At 47.4% G+C, this 27,313-nt stretch overlaps 1 long non-coding RNA gene across 5 annotated transcripts; it reads right to left on the reverse strand.

Moving 5' to 3' along the window:
• Positions 1–11,314: 11,314 nt before the first annotated feature.
• On the reverse strand, positions 11,315–27,213 carry LOC109780451 (uncharacterized). Of its 5 annotated transcripts, XR_012187567.1 has the most exons (6): positions 24,637–27,205; positions 24,147–24,550; positions 12,476–12,517; positions 12,054–12,262; positions 11,867–11,960; positions 11,315–11,790 (listed from the first exon to the last, which is right to left on the reverse strand). It is a non-coding gene; the product is annotated as an uncharacterized lncRNA (long non-coding RNA). The 5 variants fall into 5 exon arrangements; XR_012187566.1 differs by having other exon boundaries at positions 11,867–12,262; positions 24,147–24,743; positions 26,808–27,213; XR_012187565.1 differs by having other exon boundaries at positions 11,867–12,517; positions 24,637–24,743; positions 26,808–27,211.
• Positions 27,214–27,313: the final 100 nt, after the last annotated feature.

Below are 27,313 nucleotides of genomic sequence, written 5' to 3' on the forward strand. Positions count from 1 at the left end.
TATTCCTCAACAAAAAGTATAGCTGGGCTAGCGATTTCCAGCTTGAAAAAAACTAATATCTGGGCTGGATATTTTGTCGACATAAAATAATAGCCTGGGCTAAATGGGCCATAGCCCGCCCAGTTGATACCCTGCTCATCTGAACAACAACAAAAACATCGCTCAAGAAAAACTCTACTCACACCTCAAAAGCACAAATACTGCTCGAGCTGCTGGGTCCCAGCTGTCGGCCGCTCCTTGTGCAATTCACTCATTTATTGACTATATAGGTTGACAATGGTGTGGGACCATGATGTCAGGAATCCAGGAGGAAGCAAAAAAAATAGTTGTATATAACAAGGAGGCACTTGCGTACGTGCGGCTATGGCCCTGGTGGGTCCCCACTATCATCCTCTCCAATTAAAGTCATCTCCTGATTCCTCATGTTCGTTGACCATGTTGACAACACGAGACGGCGGCGCCACGGCGAGCGCAACAACTCAAAGGACGACGGAGATGGCCTTGTGGGCCCTACGGATGATCTGATACAACGCTCGCTGCTTATTCAGGAAGCCAGGATCATAGGGCCACATGTCTGCGACGGCATTGTCGTTCGCTTGTTCGCCGGCGATTTGTCCTTCCGCGAGCCGGTGCTTGTTGAGGAGACAGAGGTTGCAGCACAGGTCCTCCTGTGCTGGTAGCTCTTCTGCCATTAGGGTGTCGAAGTGCGGCCGCACCTGCTCTATGGTGAACACAGCATGAACCGGCTTGGGCGGTGGCGCCGGCTCCTACTCGGAAGCCACGTCCATCGTCTGATTATCGTCGCTCAGCTCGGCAAGCTCGCTGGCAAGCCAGCATGTCCGGCTACTGGACTGGACCGCTGCCAAGCACGAGTCTGACCGCACTAGCCCACCCAGGCCGCCTCCCTCGCCCGCGCGCGCTTTCTGCCCGAAATGATCAGCGCCGCCTGCGCCGCTTCCCGGTGCAGGAGATTGCTCCACATTCAAATGACACAAGTGTAGTCCATCTGCCACCCACATTAATGATACGCGGTTGCCGAGGCGGCTACTCCGGCGCCACCCATCCGTCCCTCTACCGCCCACCATTGCTATATAAACTATTGCGCCGGCCATAGCCGCAGTCATCCACCTCCGTTCCCTTTCTCCTGTCCACACCACTCCCACCATGGCTTCCTCGCGCTCCAATGCTCTTTGGGACGAGCGGACGACAGACCAGAAGGAGATGGCGGCCATTGCTGCCGACTGGCTGGCCGGCAGGCAGCCAGAGGATGACGACGTCCTAATGGAGAACGTGGTACTCGACGATCCGGCGCCAACCCCCTCCTCCGCGCCATCCTCGCTGGTGCATTCCACCATGACCATCGGCGAGGCCCGTGCCCAATACATGGACACGGTGAGGCAGAAGCGCCAGGAGCACTTCCAGGAGGCGCAGGCCGACGCCACCTACAACCACAATGTCCTTCAGGAGCACCTGCAAGCGGAGGAGCAGATCGTCGCGGAGCGGGCGGAGCAGGAGGCGATGCTCGAGTCGTACCGCTCCGCCCGTGAGAGCCGCCTCGCGCGCTGGCAGTACTGCATGCGGGTGGCGGAGGTTGCGGCCGCCTACAAAGAGGGCGACGAAGCGGGCGAGGAGCTGTTTGGTGAGACCGACGACGAGGCGGAGGAAAATGCCGGCTCCGCCGAGGCCCCGCTGATAAAGGCGAGGGTCCCGATCTTTCGATGAGATGGTAACTATCGATTTAGTGGAGTCGACTTTGACGATCCGACTACAAACGTGCACGATATTGCGCCTTAGCAATCGCTAAACCAATCTCCTGAGGTTACTGACGATGCCGGAAGCACGATCAGCCTGACCACGAAGGTCTATTCCTGCAAGCAATCGAAGAACGAGCAAGAATATGATAATGCAATCTGAATATTGCAAATATTTATGAAGTATTGATAATGATGGAGATCCGTAAGCGGTCTTGGTCTGGTCGTTGGACACAAACAAAGTACACGAAGTTGCAATGGCTAACTTTTAACTAAACAAATCCCAAGGAAAAAGCTACTAGATGGATCTACTTATATAGGAGCAAGGGGTGGCGGCCAAGGAGGTGGGAGGACGTCCCAAGGCAGCCTAAAACCAACCCTAGGTCGTACAAGGCTCATGGGCCCAAGTGGAGGTGATGCAACACCTTTGGACTTGTTGTTTGACTCGGATTCTGCTGCAGCGTCAGATTGTTTCGTCCATATCTCAACGCTCCGGACGAATTTAAAGGTGAATCCAGTTGGGTTGGAAAGATGACGAAATCTACTTTCCAACAAAAAAAGAATCACCCAATTCGGAGTCCGTATGAAAAAGTTGTTGGCGTTTTGAGTCAGGCATGTCTGTGCAGTCCGAATCTGAATCCAGAACGTGAGAGACTTGGACTCTATCTTCTCTTGGCCCAAAAGTGACGTGAGAGGACTTTTTGAACAGAACCTAAACTTCTCCTTTTGCCTTATCTTCATATGTGGATTGTACAAATGTCCCATACACCTGCAATTAGACAAAACACAAAAGTGTGTGAAGTATTTTTGTTCTGGATAACATAAATAGATTATTGAATAGTTTGCACTAGAGATCACCTGACAAATATGCATGTATGCAATATTTTTGGTCGTATCCAAGGTAGTCATGTCCTCATCACCCGCCCAACCGGCACTGAGGCTGAGGATTTTGCCGGCTTCGGCGAGGCCCTGCTCCGCCGAGGCCCCGCCCCGCCAACAATGAGGCAGAGGACATCGCTGACTCCGCCGAGGCCCCGCCCTGCCGGCAATGAGGGGGAGGATTTCCCCTGCTCAGCCTAGGCGTTGCCTCGCCGGTAATGACACAGAGGACATTGCCAGCTCCTTCGAGGCCCCGCCCCGCTGCCAACGAGGCCGCGCCACACAGAAAACGAGGAAGAGGAACACGGTAGGTCGCCGCCGCTCGGGTCCAAGTAAGTCCACTAGTGCTACCCTCCGGTTGAAGCCAAGCTTGGAGGGTTGAGCATTGATGGCCAATTAGCTTCTTGGCGGCGTCGTGGAGTCGGAGAGGTGTGCTGGAGAATGAGCTTCTGTTCGGCTCAGCCGGACACGGGAAATGGGCTCCGGAGATCATATATTAGGTTAATTAATTATACCTCCAGCACACCCCTTTTTTAGTTGAAGAATGCATGAAATGTAATGAAATCCAACATGTCTATATGAAATCCGGTCGTGTATGAACAAATTGAGTTTGATTAGTTCGAATTCTTGTATCACTTGCATTGGATGAACATGCAACACAATATGTACTAGTATTATTCCCAGGACGCACGATGATCATCTCGTTTGCAGCAGTTTCACACGTACAAAAAGTTTTAGCAACTTTTTAGCGTGCCTGTACATTGCAATCAAACTAACAGGCCTGGCAATTCATAGAGAACATTCAAAACAATTGATGATTATGCATCTCAGTGATTCACATGTCAGAGCCAATATTTACTTCACAACTAAAGAATAAAGAAAAATCAATCGATGTGCTGACAGCGAAGGGCGTCCCATTCAAAAATATCAAACGCATGTCTTCTTGCTAACATCAGTGAGCAAAATTTGACAAGGTTGTCCCATTCCAAAATATCAAATGTGTGTCTTTTTGCGTACATCAATGAGCAAACTTTGACAAGGTTTTTCCATTCCAAAATAACAAATGCCTACGATTGTGGAATGGGCGGGGTTTGCGATCCGTTCGGACATTGACATGGCACCTCGTGCTAAATAAACCAGTTGTTCTTTTTGTGCAGTTCCACCAAAATCAACCAAATTCGCACGTAGCTTGTATGATTTTGCCTTTATATGTTGCAACGCCTTGAACACATAGGCACCTCCTTTCTTGTAGCAAATTTTGTGGCTGGAGGTGGAAATGAATTATTTGAGAATATTCGATGTATTGTACATGATGGAGTATAATGCGGAGGAACCATCAGAATATTTTGTGTAGTTCCCATTGAAATCAAGCTGAGCACCCCTGTTTGCATAAATACAAAAAAGTGATTAGTACAACAAACTGTATTATAAATTTACAGTTTACACAGGCACCTACATGGTCCATGCAGAGCACACATTTAAAAAATGGAACTCACTAGAAAGAATCCTAGAACAACATTGTACTTGCCCATCATAGCAAAAAAGATGGAAATCTGTGAGTCCTTCTGAGCTTAAGTTAGTTTGGTCTTGTGGGGAGTACTGTAACCATCCTTCAACTGCTCCTTCTGATGAGAAGATAGGCTGGGCTTCTTCATCCTGGCATAATCGGAACTAGGCACTTCACGTACTCCATATTCTTCTTTAGAGGAGTATCATGTTGTGCAAAGACAAGAGAACAACTAAAAGCTAGCATCCATGTTTGCTTGAAAAAAGGAAAGTAAATATTTAAAATAGCCATTACATTATCAAAGGGAGCAACTGATGAAATGTATAGTCACAAAGAGATGCATCTTCATTGTCCTCATAGGAAATGATATGATACCAAACAAATTAAGCAGCTCAACTTGAACTGTATTATTACTTAATTTTATGAGTGGCTATAACGGTGGCAAACGGTGCATCAATTTATTAGCGGCTTAGATTAACATGTGAAACAATACCACTTTCTCACGACAGTAGCTAAACAGTAGCACAACACCAATAGAGATGACAAAGCTCAATCATATGGATGAAATCCGTGGGCCGATACCAACCGTTGTCAGGAGGCTTTTGTGTAGAGCATGCAGATGAAGCACTTCTTCGGAACCATCCATTATTATCTACTGTGGTTGCCATGCTTACTATAAACTCCTCGATTAGTTTAATGTTTCCAACATCTTCTTGTGTAGTTCCACTAAAATATATGTTATCTTCAAACAAGATCCCTGTTTGCACAAGTAGAGATAATTACATATTACATAGAGTGGCATCAAATCATAGTGGCAAAATAAATTGCTTGTTCCAGCCATAGCAATAAATTAAGATGCAAAACTATATCATTACTTGTGTCATCACATTTCCAGTGCTTCATTACAGCAGCGGGAGTTGATTTTTGTTCTTTTTTCCACTTGTTCTTCCCCTTCATCACTTGGTTCAATAACAGACAAGCTTCGCCTTCAATGTAAGATTTGGCATGTCAATTAGGGAGCACAAGTATAACAATAAACAACAACATTACTTTTCTGATGATAGTAGCAAAATACAGGCCAACAATTGTGAAATATCATTATCTTACCTCAATGGGATATTACGGTGCACATACAAATTAGAAATCTGGTATCCTTTTGTGCAGTTCACTAAAATCAAGCAACATTACCGTATAAGTAGCACAACATATGAAAGCACACTGCACAATCATGTGAAAGAAGGCTAGTACTGACCTCCCATGACGCGGAATTCAAACAACTCACAAGAAGAAGATCTGAAACAAATTTGCCAACATGGATAGGAAGTCAGATCTCCTCTTGTGCAGTTCCACTAAGATCAAGCAATCAAGCAACATTGTCGGTGTGACATTTTGGTCGAACCGCACAAAACACTCTTATAGCAAAAGTGTTTTGTGCGGTGCAACAAAAGGTCGCAATAGCAATGAGGTGAAGTAGATAACCCTCTTTACACAGAGGTACAAAGGAAACAATTACTGGTCAATAACGGTGGATGGCATAGAAGCCCACAAAAAGAAGCATCTTACTTATCTAAACGGGACAGAAAGTAATACAGTAGCATTTCTCAAACAGTGGCATTCATTCATATTAACAGAGAAATTATATTAAAAAAAATTCGTTAAGCATGTAATTTGCTTTTAACTGTGGCATTGCTTCAATTTTCTAGTGGCATTATGAGATTAACAATAGCTAAAGAGTTGTACGGGAGAGTGGACGCACCAGCACCATGTGCATCTACCGACATATAAAGGGGTGATGCATAGTCTGTTGCCACAAAGAACAAACCACCAAGGAGCATATTTGTGTTGGTCCCATTATTGTTATTTTTAGACATCTTTCCCTATGTGAGGGAAGCAAATCTAGTCCTGCTCAAACTCTCTTGCCTTATCTCCCACCAGCAGAAAGATCAGTTCGTTACAGATGTGCATACTGCGTTTGTCATTGTTTTCCCTTTTCGACCAACATAGGTTTTGGATAGCCAGTCTGTACTACCTTCCCCCCTTCCATTCCTCTTTGAACCACGTCCTAGATTCATGCTATACAACTTTCCCCACTACTTTCATGTTTGATCCAACACGTAGATTCAAGTGCAGAAGCGGAAAAATCCACATGCAGCTAGAGCAATGCATGTGGAATAAGTAAATTATACCTTAAGGTTCTCGGGGTGTGGCTCAGTGGGCGGCCGGATGCCGATCTGCCCACACTATGTACGAAAGCAAGGAAGAAGGGGTCGGAAGCCCTCCCGCGCCGCCGTTGGGTGAAAGAGAACAATTGCGCCGGTAGTGGATTCCCTCCCCCGCTGACGGCGACAGGTTAAGCCTCCTTCCCTTCCCGACGGACGGATCCTGCCGGCTCTTTGACCATAAATGAGGGGAGAGAGAGAGAGGCCAATGAAGTCTTGTTTAGATCTGGAGAGGGCGAGTGAGGGAGTCCTGGATTATGGGGTCCTCGGATGTCTGGGCTATGTAACATGGGCCGGACTGATGGGCCGTGAAGATACGAGATAGAAGGCCTTCCCCCGTTTCCGGATGGGACTCTCCTTTGCGTGGATGGGAAGTTTGGCGTCCGAATATATGATTTCCTTTCTCTGTAAACTGACTCTGTACAACCCTAGGCCCCTTTGGTGTCTACATAAACCGGAGGGTTTAGTCTGTAGAGGCTATCAGAATTCATATAGGCTAGACAGCTAAGGTTTAGCCATTACGATCTCGAGGTAGATCAACTCTTGTAACCCCTATACTCATCAAAGTCAATCAAGAAGGAAGTAGGGTTTTACCTCCATTAAGAGGGCCCGAACCTGGGTAAACATCGTGTCCCCTTTGTCTCCTGTTACCTTCGATCCTCAGATGCACAGTTCGGGACCCCTTACCCGAGATCGGTCGGTTTTGACACCAACACTGGTGCTTCCATTCAGAGTTACACTTTGTCGTCGGCAGAAAGTTCGATGGCTCGGTCGATCATCAACAACGATGTTGTTTTCGGGGAAACTTTCCTTCCCGGTCAACTTTTTGTGTTCGGCGGCTTCGCTCTGCATGCCTATTCAATTGGTCACCTTGAATAGATCGACAGCTACACCCCTGGTCATCAGATCAGATTCGAAAGCCTGAATTACGTCGCCGACATCCGAGGAGACTTGATCTTCGAAGGGTTCATAGCCTCGACCACCGAAGGAAGCCCGTTGGACCCGTCATCAGGCACCGTTCAAGGACCAACTTTCATCCCTGCCGTAGCCTTAGATCCAGAGCGGGCCACTTCATCCAAGAAGGGTTTCGGAAACCCACCAGACTCCGTTCTCCTACGGAGCTCTTATTTGGAGACCCGGAGGCAACTATATCTTCAGCAAGCCGGGAATCAAGCCGGACTCTCCCTGTCATCAGAGAGCCGAACTCGCCTCTGGATACCTACTCTGAACTCTCAAGGACTGCGTCTAGTGAGCACAGCCTGGTAGAATCTACCGTGCCTAGCCCCGCAGGACCTCGGTTCCCCATCCGGCCGGCGCTCTTAAGCGAGGCCTTGGACTTAATGCGATCCCTCGCCATTATGGAAGTATCGCCTCCGAACTACGCCCAGCCCGGACTAGGGGCTGAGAGCGGGGAATTTCACGTCCCACCCACCACCCACTTAATAGCCACTGTTGAGGATTTGACCGACATGCTAGATTATGCCTCCGAAGACATCGACGGTATGGACGACGATGCCGGAGACAAACAAAGCCAAGACCCGCCATTCACCGGGCATTGGACGGCTACCTCCACATATGACGTGTATATGGTGGATACACCCAAAGAGGAGGACGACGAAGGTAGGAAAGATTCGATCGAGGACAAGCCCGCTGAAGCACCACCAAAACATCGACGTCAGCGGCACCGCTCAAAATCATGCCGGGCAAAGAAAAGCAACACCGGCACCGGAGACAATGACACCCCGGACGATGCCGAAGATCCCGAAGACTCGGTCAAGCCCGCGTCCGAGCAGGATAAATGGGAGGATGGACAAGTTAACCCCGACGAGCCAGTCAGGAATGAGGACTCGGAAGATAATAACTATCTACCGATCCCCGAGGACGATGTCAACCTCGGCAACGAAGACTTCATCATGCCGGAGGAACCCCTCGAGCAAGAGCGCTTTAAGCATCAGCTAATCGCAACTGCGAGAAGCCTAAAAAAGAAGCAGCAACAGCTCCAAGCCGAACAGGATACCCTCAACAACAGGTGGACCCATGTCCTCGCTGCCGAAGAATACGGCCTCGAGCACCCAACAAAGAGTTATCCGAAGCGTCGGCTACTACCACAATTCGACGATGAGGCCATTGAGCCAATACCGTCAAGATATGACCGCGCTGATGAACCAGATCGACCACCACATGGGCGAGATAAAGCGGCTACTTATACCGAACACCAGCCCCTACCACCTCGCCGTCGAGGCAAAGAGGTAGAAGCTCCGGGCTATACCTACGACTTATGCCAGGACCTGGACAATAGAGCCGGCCAGGCCAGGTCAATCTATGGATCAAGGGGGCGTGCCCCAACGCGAGACGACGGCCATCAAGCCTGGCGCGACAGGCATAACCTCACCCGGGCCAAAAACCGAATACATATGTCATCCGAACTCCTTCGTGACGTTGCCCGATACAGAGGCGCAGCACACCCCTTATGCTTTATCGACGAGGTAATGCAGCACCAGTTCTCAGAAGGGTTTAAACCCGTAAACATTGAAGCATACGATGGAACAACCGACCCTGCGGTATGGATTGAAGACTTTCTTCTCCATATTCACATGGCTCGCGGCAACGATCTCCACGCCATAAAATACCTCCCCTTAAAACTAAAAGGATCAGCACGACACCGGTTAAACAGCCTCCCAGAGGACTCCATTGGTAGCTGGGAAGATCTGGAAGATGCCTTTAGAGACAACTTACAAGGTACCTATGTCCGGCCTCCGGACGCTGATGACCTTAGTCATATAGTCCAGCAACCTGGAGAGCCAGCCCGCAAACTCTAGACTAGGTTTTGAATTAAAAAGAACCAAATCGTCGATTGTCCGGACGCCGAAGCCCTCGCGGCCTTTAAACATAGCCTCCGTGACGAATGGCTCACCCGACACCTCGGCCAAGAAAAGCCGAAGTCCATGGCAGCCCTTACCACACTCAAGACCCGCTTTTGCGTGGGAGAAGACAGCTGGTTGGCTTGTAGAAGCAACAGCACTACCGACCCTGGCACCTCCGAAGTCAGAGATGGCAACGGCAGGCCACGACGCAACAAACACAAGCGTCGAAGCAACAATGAAGATACCAAAGACATGGCGGTCAATGGCGGATTCAGTGGCTCTAAACCAGGTCAGCGGAAGAAGCCATTCAAAGAAAACACGGACGGCCCATCCAACCTAGACAAAATACTTGACCGGCCTTGCCAGATTCATGGTACCCCCGACAAGCCTGCAAATGTAACATCCCAACATTCTGAATTTTGGAATGTTAATTATTTAAATAGGAATAATTTAAAACTTGTTCGTGTTTCTTGAGTGTTGCTAAATTTGACTAGGATTTGAAACTTTTGGAGTTTAAATGAATATTAAGTTGAGAGGGAATAAAATGACTTTCCCAATTTTTCATTTGCATACTATTTTGGGTTTGAGAATATTCAGAATATTTCCAATTCAAATATGAGAGAGGATGACATGACTTCCTCAAAAAAAAAAAATTGGTGAATGATTGAATATTCTCCCATTTTGTATTTTTAATATTTAAAACAATTCTAACTCAAAAATAAATTTTATGAGAGAAGGAAATATGACTCCTTCAATGTTAAAAAGAGTTAGATATGTTTTAAATGTTAATTGCATTTTCTGTGGAGTTGAAAAATATATTATACAACATTTTATAAGTGTCAAATTAAAGTTTTTGAAAATATTATATGTATTTTATATAAGTACTAGTACAAATGCCCGTGCGTTGCACCGGGTGAAAAATGAAATATAACCTGCTTCATGTGGCGTTATGCAACATTTTTATAGTCCAGTTTTTTGCAAGCGTAAAAAACAAGGTTACACTGAGTAATTTTTTAAATCAATGAATTATTTTTTAATTTATGCATGGCAGGTGGAAGGAGATAATGAATGGCTTGTTGTCTTTGCTGTCAGCACTGATGCGGCAGAGGAGATGTTCTGATGGCTCGTTGTCTTTGGTGTTAGTGGCGATGCCGGCGAAGCGACGTGCAAAGCTGAGTTGCTAAGTACTTATTTGACCAAAGACTTAGTATGCTAAGGGTGTTGTATATGTATATATTTATATATTCTAGTGATATATTATATATGTATCTAAATAGGATTCAGATTCCCCTGGTACGATTCGTACTCATGTATTTAGCTTGTCATGAGAACTAACATACCTCGAATGGAGCACGCACGGGCTGTACGGTGAGATTGTAAGACGGCGTCTAAAGGCAATTTGTAATGCAAAACTGACGTTGAAAGCTAGGCAAGCCAGCGGAAGCTGTGTGTTTGTATTTGTAGCACCACAGCGTGTGTAGGTAATTAGAATTCGGACTCTTGCTAAATAAAGCAACGAGAAGCCGTGTCTTTGTACATACCGAATTAGGATTCTGATTGCTATTTTGTAACAAAGACGTGTATTGTTATGTGCGTTTCTTATTCTTATTCAGTAAAACCAAATTGATGTTGCATAGTCACCTTGATGTTATGTATAAATGACACTTGACAGCCAGTATGTTGTTCAGTATTGCTCAAACTGCAAAAGTGGCACCCTATCAGTCCTGGACCTAATGAGCGACACAAAAATGTAATTTCCCAATCTGACATGAAATCTATATTCTCCCTGAAAGAGAGAAATGCAAACAAAATACATTGAGCATGCAATATATTGATTGTTTTCAGCCCATAATTTAATATGTTGACACAGCAAAACACATGTTATTCGAATCAAGGTACAACAAGGAGTGGACCTAGCCAGACACATTTACTTGTTTTCATCTCCTAAAATTATAACTCAATTCCGTGTCATCGAAATTCACACGCCAAAGAAAGCACTCCAAGGACCACAACAACAAAAGCATAGACAAACCGAACCTGCCATGTAAACTGTAACTGTTTCTGTCTCTCTCTGAATATGAGCAACCTGCTATGTATGACTATCTATATGATCTTGATGAAAAATACCAACATAATAAATTTGGAGGAAGGTGAACAAACGGTTGCAGAAAGCAAACTGGTACAAAAAGATGAAAATGGGTACCTTTCGCAAATTCGGAAATCAAGAAAAAGGCTCGTGCGTTGCAACAGGAGAAAAAGAAACTTAGCAACATCCGTAAGCATAACTCGAGGGCCCTTAGCAGACTTGCACGTACTAAATATGCAATACTCAGCAGGGGGTAACGCTGACAGTTCCCTACTAACGCTGACAGTAAACTACAATATATGAATCCTAGAGGTCAAGGAAATGAGCAGCTTTTTTTTCCATGTTTACGTGCTCTGATCGTGGTACTGCCGTTGTTGAAGGCACACATGTGGGCCCCACTGTCGACAACCGCTATGGGATAAACTCTGGCCATGTTGCAGACCCTGCCACCACCGCCAAAGCTCTTCACCGCTGACGGATCAATCTGCATGACACATTATTCATGTTCAGTAGTGCGTGAAGTGAACACCAAGAGAAATGAAATAGCTTCCCAAACTCACCAGAGTTCTCAGAGATATCTTCTTTTCCTTTTGAAGATCAAATTCAAAGAAGCCTCCATAGGCTGGTGTGTATAGTCCTTGTCTCAATGAAGAACTGTGCAAAGAAAAAGAAAAATTCCTTTTACTCATGAAGGCAAAAACCATAAGCATTAACCTTCTTAGATCAGAGCACATGAGTATCATGTACTTCTGCTCTGACTTGTACACCCGGAAGTGAATAGCAGTGTGCTCCTATATGTTGTCAGAGGCTAGGACAATAAGTCCAAATGGCCCTATGCCGCCATGAACCGATGCACCCGCTTCCCGGCAATGCTTCTCCACGTCCAAAAGTCGGGAAGGATCGAAAGGATTGGCGCTGTCGATTGATGTCATTTCAAAATCTATCTCGACATCAGCCTGTTTCACAAGAACGACGTGTCGGATTTGCCATAGTTGCTCTGAAAAATATACAAACCACCTAAGCATGCCAGCCCTTTTGTTACCAAATATGTAAATTTTTATATAATTGCTAACTTCAGAAGACCCTGCATCTTTTACTGGCCTGAAACTTTTTGAGGTAATTTTTTGTTTGAATGACCAAGGAGGGCATGTTTGTGTAAAGGAAAGTACCTGAAAACTGTCAGTTCGCTTAATCTCAAGTAGACCTTCCTTCTGTCATGTGACGCCCTTGATTCAATCGTACACTAATCATACACGCAAATGTGTACGATCAAGATCAAGGACTCACGGGAAGATATCACAACACAACTCTAGACACAAATTAAAATAATACAAGCTTTATATTACAAGCCAGGGGCCTCGAGGGCTCGAATACATAAGCTAGATTACACAAGAGTCAGCGGAAGCAACAATATCTGAGTACAAACATGAGTTAGACAACTTTGCCTTCAGAAGGCTAGCACAAAAGTAGCAACGATCGAAAAGGCAAGGCCTCCTGCCTGGGAGCCTCCTAACTACTCCTGGTCGTCGACGGTCTCCACGTAGTAGCAGGCATCGGCGGTGGCATCTGGCTCCTGTGCTCCGACATCTGGTTGCATCAACCGGAAAGGAGAAGAAAGGGGCAAAAGGGGGAGCAAAGCAACCGTGAGTACTCATCCAAAGTACTCGCAAGCAAGGATCTACACTACACATGCAACATTATCAAAGGAAGGCTGTATATCTGGAAACCACCATCTTGCAGCAACAAGAGGAAGTAGAGTAGCATAAAGTAAAGTAGTAGTAGTGTTATCAACCTCGGCCAGAGATCCTTTCTCGACTCCCTGCGAGAAAGCAATCCCAGAGCCATACTATCCAGTTATCATCTAATATCCAAGTCTCATCTCAAGTATCCAGTTCTAGTTGTATCGATCGGGATACAACTCCAAGTGTCCGTTACCGTAGGACAGGCTATCGATAGATGTTTTCTTCCCTGCAGGGGTGCACCAACTTACCCACTACGCTCGATTAACTCCGGCCGGACACACTTTCCTGGGTCATGCCCGGCCTCGGCCAAACAATACGCCGCAACCCGACCTAGGCTTAATAGAGAGGTCAAGCACGCCGGACTAAACCTATGCCCCCAGGGGTCATGGGCCATCGCCCCGGGAACTCCTGCACGTTGCGTGGGCGGCCGGTGAGCAGACCTAGCTACCTCCTTAAAGAAAGGTGGGAGCTTACCAGTCCAACCCGGCGCGCGCCGCTTAGTCGCATGACGTCTATTAAGCTTCGGCTGATGCATACGACGCAGAACGCCCATACTATGCCCACGTGATGGTTAGTGCTATCAGGCTAGAGGCCCCTCGGATCAAATATCCAAATCGTAGTGGATTAGGAGCACGCGGTAACAAGCAGAGACTCACGAAAGATGTGACCCCATTGCCCCGTCTCGAGGACTTGTGGCAAGGGCTAGGAATGCCCGGCCACGCCTCGTAATTATCTCGCGGGCACCCTCCAGGTCAACCCGTCTCCACATCACTCGCAATTAAGCTCGCGCGGGTACCCCTCAGGGCCGACCCGTCTTTAGTAACATGGTTCAGTGTAAAGTCATAGTAACCATAGTAACTGTGTGTCCCAACATCAAGGGAAAACCCGAGGAATCACCCCCGGTGAATTCCACTCGATGTAATCATCAAGGTGAACGTAAGAGGAGTCACCCCCGAGGTTCACACTTGAGGGGTTGCACGACAGAGTCGTATCGGGAGTGGTTAAGGCAGAATCACCCTCGATGACCACGGCCGAATAGCTACACTACATGGTTAACATCAGAAGTGCTGTAGAGGTCTCACCCTCGGCACTCGATAGTAACCCAATAGTATCGAGCAACTAAGGGGAAAGTGATGTGCGGTGCCGGGGCCTGGTCTTCGATCCCGTTGATCGGGTCTTCGATGATGAAGCAGGGGCAACAAGGACAAGGTGGGGGTCACTGATGGATCACTAACCAACCTATACTAAGCAGTTTAGGATAAGCAAGTAGGTAACAATAAGCAGGTTACAAAAGCAGGCTATGCATCAGAATAGGAGCAATCAATTACAGTAGCAAAATCTAATGCAAGCATGAGAGAATGGAATGGGCGATATCGGAATGATCAAAGGGGGGGCTTGCCTGGTTGCTCTGGCAAGGAGGGGTCGTCATCGACATAGTCGATCACCGGGGCATCATCGGCCTCGGGGTCTACCAGAGAGATGAGGGGGAAGAAACAGTAAATACAAGCAAACAGATGCAACGCTAAGCATGACAAGACGATATGCATAGCTAGGGGTGTTCTAACGCAGTACCACACGTTGCAGACGGAGAGGGAAAACATCCGAAGAGGTTTTCCCGGCGTTTGGGTTTTTTCGGACAAACAAAAGAGAGGGGACGGTTCCATGTTCAGCATGCTAGGGGCATGTGACAGATGAACGGACCACGTATTTGGATTCGTTGGATTTTTCTTAGCAACTTTCATGTAGAAAACATTTTCATCGGAGTTACGGTTTAATTACTATGAATTTCTAAAGGTTTAAACATTTTCTGGAATTATTTAATTAACAGAAAAGGAATTATGACGTCAGCAGAGTGTCAGCATGACATCAGCAGGTCAACAGACCCGCTGACTGGTCAAACTGACCAGTGGGTCCTACATGTCATAGACAGAGGGCTAACAGTGGGTTATTTTAATTAAACGTGGTTAATTAGCAGCTGGGCCCCACATGTCAGTGACTATTTAGTTTAACTATTGATTTTAATTAAAACAAACGTTTTAGGTAAATTAATTATGCGGTGGGGCCCGCACGTCGGCGCCACTGGGCTGCCCAGTCAGCACGTTGACTGGGTCGACCCAGTCAACGGGGCCCCCAGGGCCTACGAGGCAGTGACCAGGGGAGTGGCCTCGGCTGGCCACGTCGGCGCTGGCTACCGGAGTTGCTCCGGCAAGCCTCCTGCGGCGGCGCACGTCGGGAGAGGGGTCGTGTTTCGCGCACAGGGGGTTTCCGGGGTCGTAGCTAGATGCGTTCGACGCGGCTCGACGTCGCACGCAAGATGGAGGCGATGGCTTGGGCCGGGAACGACCGGAACGACACCGGCGACGAGCAGAAGCGGCGCCGGAGTTCGGGCTCGAGCGGGTGCGGCGTTAGAGCGCGCGAGCGGCCAAACTAACCAGCTAGGCGGGTGCTGCACGATGCGGTCAAGCTAACGGGCATACGCCCAAGACCATTTGGTCACCGGAGACTCACCGGCGACGAGCTCCGCGGCGCTGCATTCGGGCGCGCGTGGGGAAAGCAGCTAGGGGGCGCGCCAAAGTCAACAAGGAGAGGGAGAAGGATGAGGGGCTCACCGAGCGGCACACGGAGGCCGGTGATAGGCTTAGTAGCAGCAGGGGTCGCCGGAGAGGAGGAAGATGGCGGCGCCGGTGGCGGACGGGGGTTGAAGACGGGGAGGCAGTGGGTTCCCTGGTGGCTTCCGACCCGAGCCCGTGGTCGCGGAGGGCGTAGCAGAGGCCGGCGAGGCAGGTGGACACGCCGGAGGCGCCCGGGGATGGCAGTGGCCGCGATGGTGGCGCGGCGACGGCGACGAAAGCGTCGGCCCCTTTCTCCAGATCGGCAGAGTGGGAGTGAGGAAGAGGGGATCTGGTGGGGAGTGAGCGCATGCGGAGAGGACCAGGGAGGGGGGAGAGAGCAAGTGGGGAAGTGGGAGAGGACTGAGGCGTCGGGGGGGATCCTTATCCCTTGCTGGCGACGTGGCAGTACGGGACGGCGCGCCCGGTCCGGCAGGGACGCGCCCCGGTCGGAGGAGCAGTGAGGAGGACGACCCGGGGGGCGGGCTGGGCCGGCTGGTGGCCTAGTTGCCAGTTGGGCCAGTTGGCCCAATGGGGGGGTAAGGTGGCCCGGTCTGTGCAATGGGCTAAGGCCCAGGGAGGCAGGGGGCTTCTCCTTCTTCTTTTTCTCCTTGCTTTTCCTTTTTCTTTTTTTTTCTTTTTTTCCAGCAGCTTTTGCATCTTCTTTTTAGACACTAATGATCTTGCAAAATTATGCCACTGGCCAAGGGAATTTCAAAGAATTATTGTGCACTGCCACAAAAAGGTTGTGAGACTTTTGAAGTAGTTTGCAAATTTTATAATTTAATAAGGCATTTAAATTATTGCTTAGGTCACTGATATAAGTAGTTTAGGCCACTTAAACACTTTGCAAACATGTTGGTTCACCACCAATATTAGTTGTGGAAAATTTGGGACATGATGAACATTTTAGTTTTCATGTTTGAGCAATTTGAATTTTTGACTTTAGATTGGATTTGAATTTGAATTGTGATTTGGATCAAGTGAAGATTAGCAACAGTAACAGGATGACATGGCACCATTAACAGGGGATTACTGTAGCATGACGTTGGGGGTGTTACAAATCTCCTCCACTACAAGAAATCTCGTCCCGAGATTTAAGTGGGGAAGTAAACAGTAACTTCGGGAGAACTGGCCCTTATAGGGTTAATTATCCGGTGAACAATTCAGGGAATGTGGCAGAAGTATCTCTCGAGTTGAAACTTAAGAAAAACATCAAGAGCAAAATATGAAGGTACAATAGGAAGTTTCAAACGAATGGACAAACGATCGATACCTGAACAGAGTGTGAGAAGGGGGTTCAGAGCATTGGGAATAGATCATCTCTCGGACGGTGGCTCGTGACATGATACGAAGCCAATTGCAAGAATATTTCGAAATCAAAGATATAGAGAAGAGTCAGGTTCCGATCCTGTGGAACTGTGGGTTATGGGCCCACCTTGTGGGTTAAAAGTAGAAAGGGGGCCGATAGCAAGGCATGTCAGATGATAGACTATCAGTTATGTCGGCAACAACGTTGGTACCAAGGGCGAGGGACGAAGAGAACCATTTTCCTGCTCGTTGAACGAGGCGGACCAATCGGCAAGGTTCCCATCCATCGGTGGTTACTGGAATGTCATCAACAATAGTAACAGGGTCTCACTGACAAGGTTGTACATCGGGGTATTTTATAAGCAGGGAATTATTTCTGCTTATATCATATAGATCACAGGAAGGTTAAACAACCCAATGGAAAGGAAAAAGAAATTATCAGATTAATCAGACCAATGGAAAGGAGAATGTGTTTACACACAAGAATTGGGAGTAAATCCTTCCCAAGGGGAAGCGGAGCAGGATATACATGATATGACAACAACTTCAAAAGCATTTAGATAAAGGGGGCGAGGGAAGAATCATGATATTACCCATACAACGGTGTTTGGATAATAGATCAAGAAAGGTTTAGCATTGCGCTTCCAATGTTCTTTCTGATGTTTGGAGTACCACAGACATGCTTCGGGATAGCATTGACATGGTCATCAGAGAAAGGTCAGACTTTGGATACACAAGGATCCATTGGAAACAACTTATAAAATAAGTCGTACAATTTTAGCAAGGAAAAGATGAGGATGGGGCCCACGGGCTCAGCAACAATTCATCGAGGGGGCAAGGATGGTATTTCTCATCATGAATTCGGTTGATATCCTAGAAAAGTTTGGAATGATGATGATGATCACGACACATTTATTGAGAGGTTTCATGAAGATGTAATCGATCAACGACAACATCAAGCAAAAGAAATGATGAAGCGTAAGGTTATTTGAGCCACTGGTACGACACAAACTCGAAATCAAGCTTGCTGTTCAAGGAGAAATGATATGACGAGGAAGATCGACGTAGGCTTAGCTCATCATCGAAAATTGTGCTCCGGGAAGAAGGACCAGGCAGCACAGTTAGAATTTAGCACGATAATGATATAACCGATCAGGCTAGGAATGACTTGAAGGATTATTAAACTCATAAGCAACAAAATTACTTAAGAGTTATAGAATCGGAGTGTGGAATCGATTCACTTATCGGTGTTCTCGAGTGACTAACAACTCAAAACCCAGGGACATCTGAAATCGGTGAGAAGCAATACTAGATGAAGACTCATAGGAAGCAACACAGTTCTTTGATATTCTCGAGGTATCGGAGGGTAATGCTCGAAGGAAGATCAAAATAGAGGTTGCGGAGATGCATTGATCTGCAGAAGACAAGGGCTTTAACTTGTCCGACAAATGGAATTAAAGGGGGAACAATCATGGTCAGAACCACGATTGCAAAGGACCAAACATAGATACCGTATGAACTTATAATAAGGGGATTATTATATCACAAGAAACTTCCATGATAAGATCCACATTAGGTCCATGGGCATGAACACAAAGTTCAAGGTCGACTCCCACTTCTCCAATGTATAACCTTTCATTCACTTTTCGCGTTCAATGAAGTTGTAGTGTTGAAATGTTATCTGGCAAACACCAGAATAATATGACTCGGGAAAACTCTCGGGTTCACACAGATTAGGGATGGCATAGGTTCAACCCATAGGGGCATCTTAGGAACATATACCACAAACTCCAAAAGTAATTAACTCAAGCTCGGAAGTAGAGCATGGTTAACAAAAACAGAGGATGCAACTTACTAAAAGCATTATGTATCAGGGGAAGAACTCAAGGTTTTGGTAATATTAAGGACACTGTCGGATAATAATTCATTAAAGGATCTGGTGGTCCACAAGGAATCTGATGTGAGCATCGTTATCCAACCAGAAGAAGAAAGAATGCAAGGAGATCATATTATAGAAACAACTGGCAAATTCAAAGCTCAAATGCAAAGGAATGATGATTTCCAAATCAAGGGGTCATAAGAAAACACTCTGATAAAGGATGGATAAGTTGAATAGACTTAGGGGTACAATCGATAGCAATTTTATTGGTCGAGAACCAGCTCAGGTTCGGAAAGACGTCTGAGAAGATAATTTATAAGGATCAACTGATGATTTGCGTGCATTCACGCACAAGTTGAATCAACGGACTCAAAATGATAGTGACAAAAGATGCCAATAAGATTACCAAACTTATGGGATTAACCATAATGCAAGCAAGCAAGAATTTCAAGAGCAATAGGCTGCCGCAGATTTTCGGAAGATTGAATAGCATTTTGAAGACATTTGTGAAACACATGAACAACTGGGGATGAACGAATCCCCGGTAAGTGTGAGGAATTATTCATACATGTATTCATGCGGAAAAGGAGCTGCAAGGAAGCAGGCACAAAGGATTCTTGGAACAATAGAGAGAATTTCAAGGCATCTCATAATAACAAGAGCAACGAGGAATGACTGTATGAATGGCAAGTGTATGTAGTTTTCCATTGGGGTGACGGTGGAAGGGAATCGCAAAAGCGATGGGCACAAGTTCTCGAACGAACATCAGAGAGTATCTTTGAAGTCTTCTGGTGAAGCAGGCGATCATATGGAATGAAGTGGCTCTCCGGGATGAAGTGGTTACGAGAACCTAATGTGAGAGTTAGCAAAATCGTTTAACCCGATTAGAAGAGAGATCAGAATCCCAGAGTATAGACGAGGAATAAAAGATTCTAACATCACCCAATGGCGACGTGGGCCCGTAAGACACACAGCCATGTTAGTAAAAGTTTTTTTTGTAGTGACTAGACTCAACTTCAGCCAAGGAGTTGGAAAGGGGGTTCCTACAGGCAGTCGGCTCTGATACCAACTTGTGACGCCCTTGATTCAGTCGTACACTAATCATACACGCAAATGTGTATGATCAAGATCAAGGACTCACGGGAAGATATCACAACACAACTCTAGACACAAATTAAAATAATACAAGCTTTATATTACAAGCCAGGGGCCTCGAGGGCTCGAATACATAAGCTAGATTACACAAGAGTCAGCGGAGGCAACAATATCTGAGTACAGACATGAGTTAGACAACTTTGCCTTCAGAAGGCTAGCACAAAAGTAGCAACGATCGAAAAGGCAAGGCCTCCTACCTGGGAGCCTCCTAACTACTCCTGGTCGTCGACGGTCTCCACGTAGTAGCAGGCATCGGCGGTGGCATCTGGCTCCTGTGCTCCGACATCTGGTTGCATCAACCGGAAAGGAGAAGAAAGGGGCAAAAGGGGAAGCAAAGCAACCGTGAGTACTCATCCAAAGTACTCGCAAGCAAGGATCTACACTACACATGCAACATTATCAAAGGAAGGCTGTATATGTGGACTGGGCTGCAGAAATGCCAGAATAGAGAGAAGGCCTAGTCCTATCAAAGACTAGCATCTTCTGGAAACCACCATCTTGCAACAACAGGAGGAAGTAGAGTAGCATAAAGTAAAGTAGTAGTAGTGTTATCAACCTCGGCCAGAGATCCTTTCTCGACTCCCTGCGAGAAAGCAATCCCAGAGCCATACTATCCAGTTATCATCTAATATCCAAGTCTCATCTCAAGTATCCAGTTCTAGTTGTATCGATCGGGATACAACTCCAAGTGTCCGTTACCGTAGGACAGGCTATCGATAGATGTTTTCTTCCCTGCAGGGGTGCACCAACTTACCCACCACGCTCGATTAACTCCGGCCGGACACACTTTCCTGGGTCATGCCCGGCCTCGGCCAAACAATACGCCGCAACCCGACCTAGGCTTAATAGAGAGGTCAAGCACGCCGGACTAAACCTATGCCCCCAGGGGTCATGGGCCATCGCCCCGGGAACTCCTGCACGTTGCGTGGGCGGCCGGTGAGCAGACCTAGCTACCTCCTTAAAGAAAGGCGGGAGCTTACCAGTCCAACCCGGCGCGCGCCGCTTAGTCGCATGACGTCTATTAAGCTTCGGCTGATGCATACGACGCAGAACGCCCATACTATGCCCACGTGATGGTTAGTGCTATCAGGCTAGAGGCCCCTCGGATCAAATATCCAAATCGTAGTGGATTAGGAGCACGCGGTAACAAGCAGAGACTCACGAAAGATGTGACCCCGTTGCCCCGTCTCGAGGACTTGCGGCAAGGGCTAGGAATGCCCGGCCACGCCTCGTAATTATCTCGCGGGCACCCTCCAGGTCAACCCATCTCCACATCACTCGCAATTAAGCTCGCGCGGGTACCCCTCAGGGCCGACCCGTCTTTAGTAACATGGTTCAGTGTAAAGTCATAGTAACCATAGTAACTGTGTGTCCCAACATCAAGGGGAAAACCCGAGGAATCACCCCCGGTGAATTCCACTCGATGTAATCATCAAGGTGAACGTAAGAGGAGTCACCCCCGAGGTTCACACTTGAGGGGTTGCACGACAGAGTCGTATCGGGAGTGGTTAAGGCGGAATCACCCTCAATGACCACGGCCGAATAGCTACACTACAGGGTTAACATCAGAAGTGCTGTAGAGGTCTCACCCTCGGCACTCGATAGTAACCCAATAGTGTCGAGCAACTAAGGAGAAAGTGATGTGCGGTGCCGGGGCCTGGTCTTCGATCCTGTTGATCGGGTCTTCGATGATGAAGCAGGGGCAACAAGGACAAGGTGGGGGTCACTGATGGATCACTAACCAACCTATACTAAGCAGTTTAGGATAAGCAGGTAGGTAACAATAAGCAGGTTACAAAAGCAGGCTATGCATCAGAATAGGAGCAATCAATTACAGTAGCAAAATCTAATGCAAGCATGAGAGAATGGAATGGGCGATATCGGAATGATCAAAGGGGGGCTTGCCTGGTTGCTCTGGCAAGGAGGGGTCGTCGTCGACGTAGTCGATCACCGGGGCATCATCGGCCTCGGGGTCTACCGGAGAGAAGAGGGGGAAGAAACAGTAAATATAGGCAAACAGATGCAACACTAAGCATGACAAGACGATATGCATAGCTAGGGGTGTTCTAACGCAGTACCACACGTTGCAGACGGTGAGGGAAAACATCCGGAGAGGTTTTCCCGGCGTTTGGCTTTTTCCGGACAAACAAAAGAGAGGGGACGGTTCCATGTTCAGCATGCTAGGGGCATGTGACATATGAACGGACCACGTATTTGGATTCATTGGATTTTTCTGAGCAACTTTCATGTAGAAAACATTTTCATCGGAGTTACGGTTTAATTACTATGAATTTCTAAAGGTTTAAACATTTTCTGGAATTATTTAATTAACAGAAAAGGAATTATGATGTCAGCAGAGTGTCAGCATGACATCAGCAGGTCAACAGACCCGCCGACTGGTCAAACTGACCAGTGGGTCCTACATGTCATAGACAGAGGGCTAACAGTGGGTTATTTTAATTAAACGTGGTTAATTAGCAGCTGGGCCCCACATGTCAGTGACTATTTAGTTTAACTATTGATTTTAATTAAAACAAACGTTTTAGGTAAATTAATTATGCGGTGGGGCCCGCACGTCAGCGCCACTGTGCTGCCCAGTCAACAGGGCCCCTAGGGCCTACGAGGCAGTGACCAGGGGAGTGGCCCCGGCCGGCCACGTCGGCGCTGGCTACCGGAGTTGCTCCGGCGAGCCTCCCGCGGCGGCGCACGTCGGGAGAGGGGTCGGGTTTTGCGCATAGGGGGTTTCCGGGGTCGTAGCTAGATGCGTTCGACGCGGCTCGACGTCGCACGCAAGATGGAGGCGATGTCTTGGGCCGGGAACGACCGGAACGACACCGGCGACGAGCAGAAGCGGCGCCGAAGTTCGGGCTCGAGCGGGTGCAGCGTTAGAGCGCGCGAGCAGCCAAACTAACCAGCTAGGCGGGTGCTGCGCGATGCGGTCAAGCTAACGGGCATACGCCCATGACCATTTGGTCACCGGAGACTCGCCGGCGAGGAGCTCCGCGGCGCTGCGTTCGGGCGCGCGTGGGGAAAGCAGCTAGGGGGCGCGCCAAAGTCAACAAGGAGAGGGAGAAGGATGAGGGGCTCACCGAGCGGCACACGGATGCCGGTGATAGGCTTAGTAGCAGCAGGGGTCGCCGGAGAGGAGGAAGATGGCGGCGCCCGTGGCGAACGGAGGTTGAAGACGGGGAGGCAGTGGGTTCCCTGGTGGCTTCCGACCCGAGCCCGTGGTCGGGGAGGGCGTAGCAGAGGCCGGCGAGGCAGGTGGACACGCCGGAGGCGCCCGAGGACGGCAGTGGCGGCGATGGTGGCGCGACGACGGCGCCGAAAGCGTCGGCCCCTTTCTCCAGATCGGCAGAGTGGGAGTGAGGAAGAGGGGATCTGGTGGGGAGTGAGCGCAAGCGGAGAGGACCAGGGAGGGGGGAGAGAGCAAGTGGGGCAGTGGGAGAGGACAGAGGCGTCGGTGGGGGGGGGATCCTTATCCCTTGCCGGCGACGTGGCAGTACGGGACGACGCGCCCCGGTCGGAGGAGCAGTGAGGAGGACGACCCGGGGGTGGGCTGGGCCAACTGGTGGCCTAGTTGCCAGTTGGGCCGGTTGGCCCAGTGGGAGGGGGGGGGGGGGGGTAAGGTGGGTCGGTCTGTGCAATGGGCTAAGGCCCAGGGAGGCAGGGGGCTTCTCCTTCTTTTTCTCCTTGCTTTTCCTTTTTCTTTTTTTTTTCTTTTTTTCCAGCAGCTTTTGCATCTTCTTTTTAGACACTAATGATCTTGCAAAATTATGCCACTGGCCAAGGGAATTTCAAAGAATTATTGTGCACTGCCACAAAAAGGTTGTGAGACTTTTGAAGTAGTTTGCAAATTTTATAATTTAACAAGGCATTTAAATTATTGCTTAGGTCACTGATATAAGTAGTTTATGCCACTTAAACACTTTGCAAACATGTTGGTTCACCACCAATATTAGTTGTGGAAAATTTGGCACATGATGAACATTTTAGTTTTCATGTTTGAGGAATTTGAATTTTTGACTTTAGATTGGATTTGAATTTGAATTGTGATTTGGATCAAGTGAAGATTAGCAACAGTAACAGGATGACATGGCACCATTAACAGGGGATTACTGTAGCATGACGCTGGGGGTGTTACATGTCAGTTTGTCAGCTAGTTCACTTTTCATAAATCTCCCTCCGATTCAGTCGCTGACGAATGATTTTGTAAACGAAACTAACTTTACAGATTGCATGCTTGTAAAAAATAATACACCATAATGTTATTCTGTTCATTAGTGTTCACATCGCAAGAAAACATAACTGGACATATACTAAAAATAAAGAAAGGTTCCTGCAACTCATAATATGACTAATTTGTATGGAATGGAACTGAACCACTTTGAATAAAAAAACATTCGCAGGCAAGACCAGGAGATCGGAATCTAGCTGCAGCAGAACTTGAGACACGGTGTTACTCTTGTTCTTGAGGCATATGGTGCATCAGTACATCTTATGTGGCTAGTGCACCATTTGTGGCCACAATTTACTTTTGTGCAAGGGCTGCCATTATGTTGCAAGGTAAGTAACAGGAAATAAGTTTTGCTATCTAACTCAGGCATTTTTTGGGTTCAAAGAATGTATACTACCTCCGTTGCAAAGACATGTGGATGTGATCAACTCGTTGCAACTCTTTAAGTCAATTGTTTCCTTCTGGTCTTTGATTCAGAAGTTGTCGTATCAGACTATGTTTCCGCTGTAAACAACACAAACAGAAATTTCAGTTATGCTATGTGCATTGCAACGGGAGTTTAAAAAAAATCAACTACCACCCCCTCCCCAACCCACCCTCGAAGTTCAAAATCTAAACGTTTGATTCATCTGTATGCCCATACATGTCAATCGGAACTTTATATTATTAAAGCAACTTTAAATTCTAAGATTTGCAAGCTTGAATATTTTTACATGTCTAGTTTTCAGAAACAAAAGATTGATGTTTGCCTGCAATTATATCGAGTTTTCAGCTTTAAACTTCATTGTCAGTCTACTTGTAAATTTCCAGTAAGCCCATGTGCCAGCAAAACTTCAGCCACTTCACAATGCCCAGTGTTTTTAATGGCCAGCCTCAAATGATAGAAGTACTTTAGCATATATGTGTATATTCAGACCAAGAACCCTTGCCAATTCCAACAATAAATACATGAAAAGTACATGTGATTGAAGTATACTACAGAAGAACCTCAACAGAGTAACTATTGTCAGCCAGCAGAATACAAAATAAGTATTGACAAGAACAACATATATAACATTTTGGATCATGAGTAAGTTAATACATCCGTTCCCTAACTTTATGTAAGAATCATATCTGGCATTGTATGGCTCGTATGTCAATAGTAGTTTGTGTTCTTTACTTGGTATACATATCAATGCATATTTGAAATTTGAATGCTATTAAGCAAAGAACATTGCAGAAACAAAAATCTTACCAAGGAACCAGGGAAGACAAACACTGAAAAGTCCGAGAAAATAAAATAGTTTTTGGATATCAACCTTTTCTTATCTTTCTCTCCAGCAAACTTTTTGAGAAGCACTGGAATGATGTAGATAGGGACTTTGATTCCAAAGTACTGTAGTAAACATATGTGGTATATTCTAAGGTTGCACCAGAGGTATTCAAAGTAGATCTTCCAATATCACACTCTGTTCTTTTAATAAAAAAATGTGTCATTTGGTCTCTTTACATCAAAAAAAGTCTGGTTTGGATTCAGGATGAACTGCGTTTCTGCTTGCATGATACAGATACTCTATTTTTGATATATAGACACGGTAATTTTTCAATCACATCTGAAGGAAAGTCTACAGCAAAAACAGAGACAAGTCGGAGATGGTTTCAGATAAATACACTGTTGATTCACTCGGAGTAACTAAATGGAACAGTAAAAGAAGGGAAAAACATCGACACAACCAATCCCATTGAGCAACAGGCGCCCTGTTTAAATATCCTCTCTCTCAAGTCAAGCAGCGAGCACACCAAGCAACGACAAGGACTCCATGAAGCTGGAGTAGAAGCCACTGCTAGCTAGTATTCACAGGCTAATTGTTTTATCTAAGTGATAAAAGCTTACTACTTATAAGCAAGCCAACAAATGCTGCCGTCTTGGCTTTCTAGCTCCACGCCTCCGCTCGTGACCTGGCGGCTACCAAAAGCAGACAGAAGTAGTGTTTGCGGCCGACAGCGCTTTTCGGGCGATGCGGCCGTAGCGGAACAGGTGGACGCCTGCCGTGTGAAGGAGCGTCATAGGAGAGCAGGCGCGGCCCAGTCGAAGCATAGGCGGATGCGCGCCCGGAGGCATCGGGGCCCCTTGGCGGCGCGTGCGTGGCGAGTGTTCGGCATCACGGGAGAAGTGGTAGCTCCGAAGGAACACCTGCCGCCACTCCAACTGCCGCTCCCACTACGCATGTACTCCATGTACGGCCACGCCGTCGTCGCCATAGTCTTCAACACCGGGGGATGGACTGGCGGATCCGGCGGTTTTGGTGGCTGGCACGTCTCCGTTGGGGAAAGCTCATCCCCGCACATCGCCTTCTTCTCTTGCTGACCGCCACCGGAACAACCCACTGCCCCTCAGCCGCCTCCTCTCTTTTTTCCCTCCTCTCTATTCTCTCTCGATTCTCTCCTCTGACTTTCGCCTCTCCCTGCAGAATTACTCGCTCCAAGCCATCCTCGCCCGCGCTGGATCCTGCTCCAGCGACCGAGCCACGATCTGATAGGGAGAGCCGAATTTATTTTTATTAGGGGTAGGGGTAGGGGTAGGCTCACCGACGGGGTGGCGGCGGCGCGCGGTGGCTCGGCGCGGCGGGGCGCGGCGGCGGCCGGCGGCGCGCAGTGAGGCGTGGTGGAGGTCGGGAGGAGGTGACGATGGGCGAGATGGGATCGGCGGATCGGCAGGCAGGCTCGTGCGAGTGTTTTTTCCCTTTTCCCCACGTACCGATTCAGGTTGACTTACTATGAGGATTGCGGGTTGAATACCCAAAACTACAGGGGCTTTTTTGCAAAACTGACGACGACGTACCACCAGAAGCAATAACTGGTTTATTAGTAGGTAAAGATAAAGATTTTGGACTGGAAAAAAATGTTCACTATTCTCTATACTAGTATATATACTTCGGCAAATGTTGTGGTATTATTTATGAAATGATTTGGTTAATTTGTTTTAGCCAGAGTCATTTCTGTAATTTAGTAAATAGAAATCCCTAAACCTAACCCATGCATCGCTGCAGCAGCCCAGTTGTTATCTATCGCCTGCACGCGAGCAGCGTGCAGCG

This window comes from Aegilops tauschii, chromosome 6 (genome assembly GCF_002575655.3).
Source record: "Aegilops tauschii subsp. strangulata cultivar AL8/78 chromosome 6, Aet v6.0, whole genome shotgun sequence".
Taxonomy (NCBI): domain Eukaryota; kingdom Viridiplantae; phylum Streptophyta; class Magnoliopsida; order Poales; family Poaceae; genus Aegilops; species Aegilops tauschii.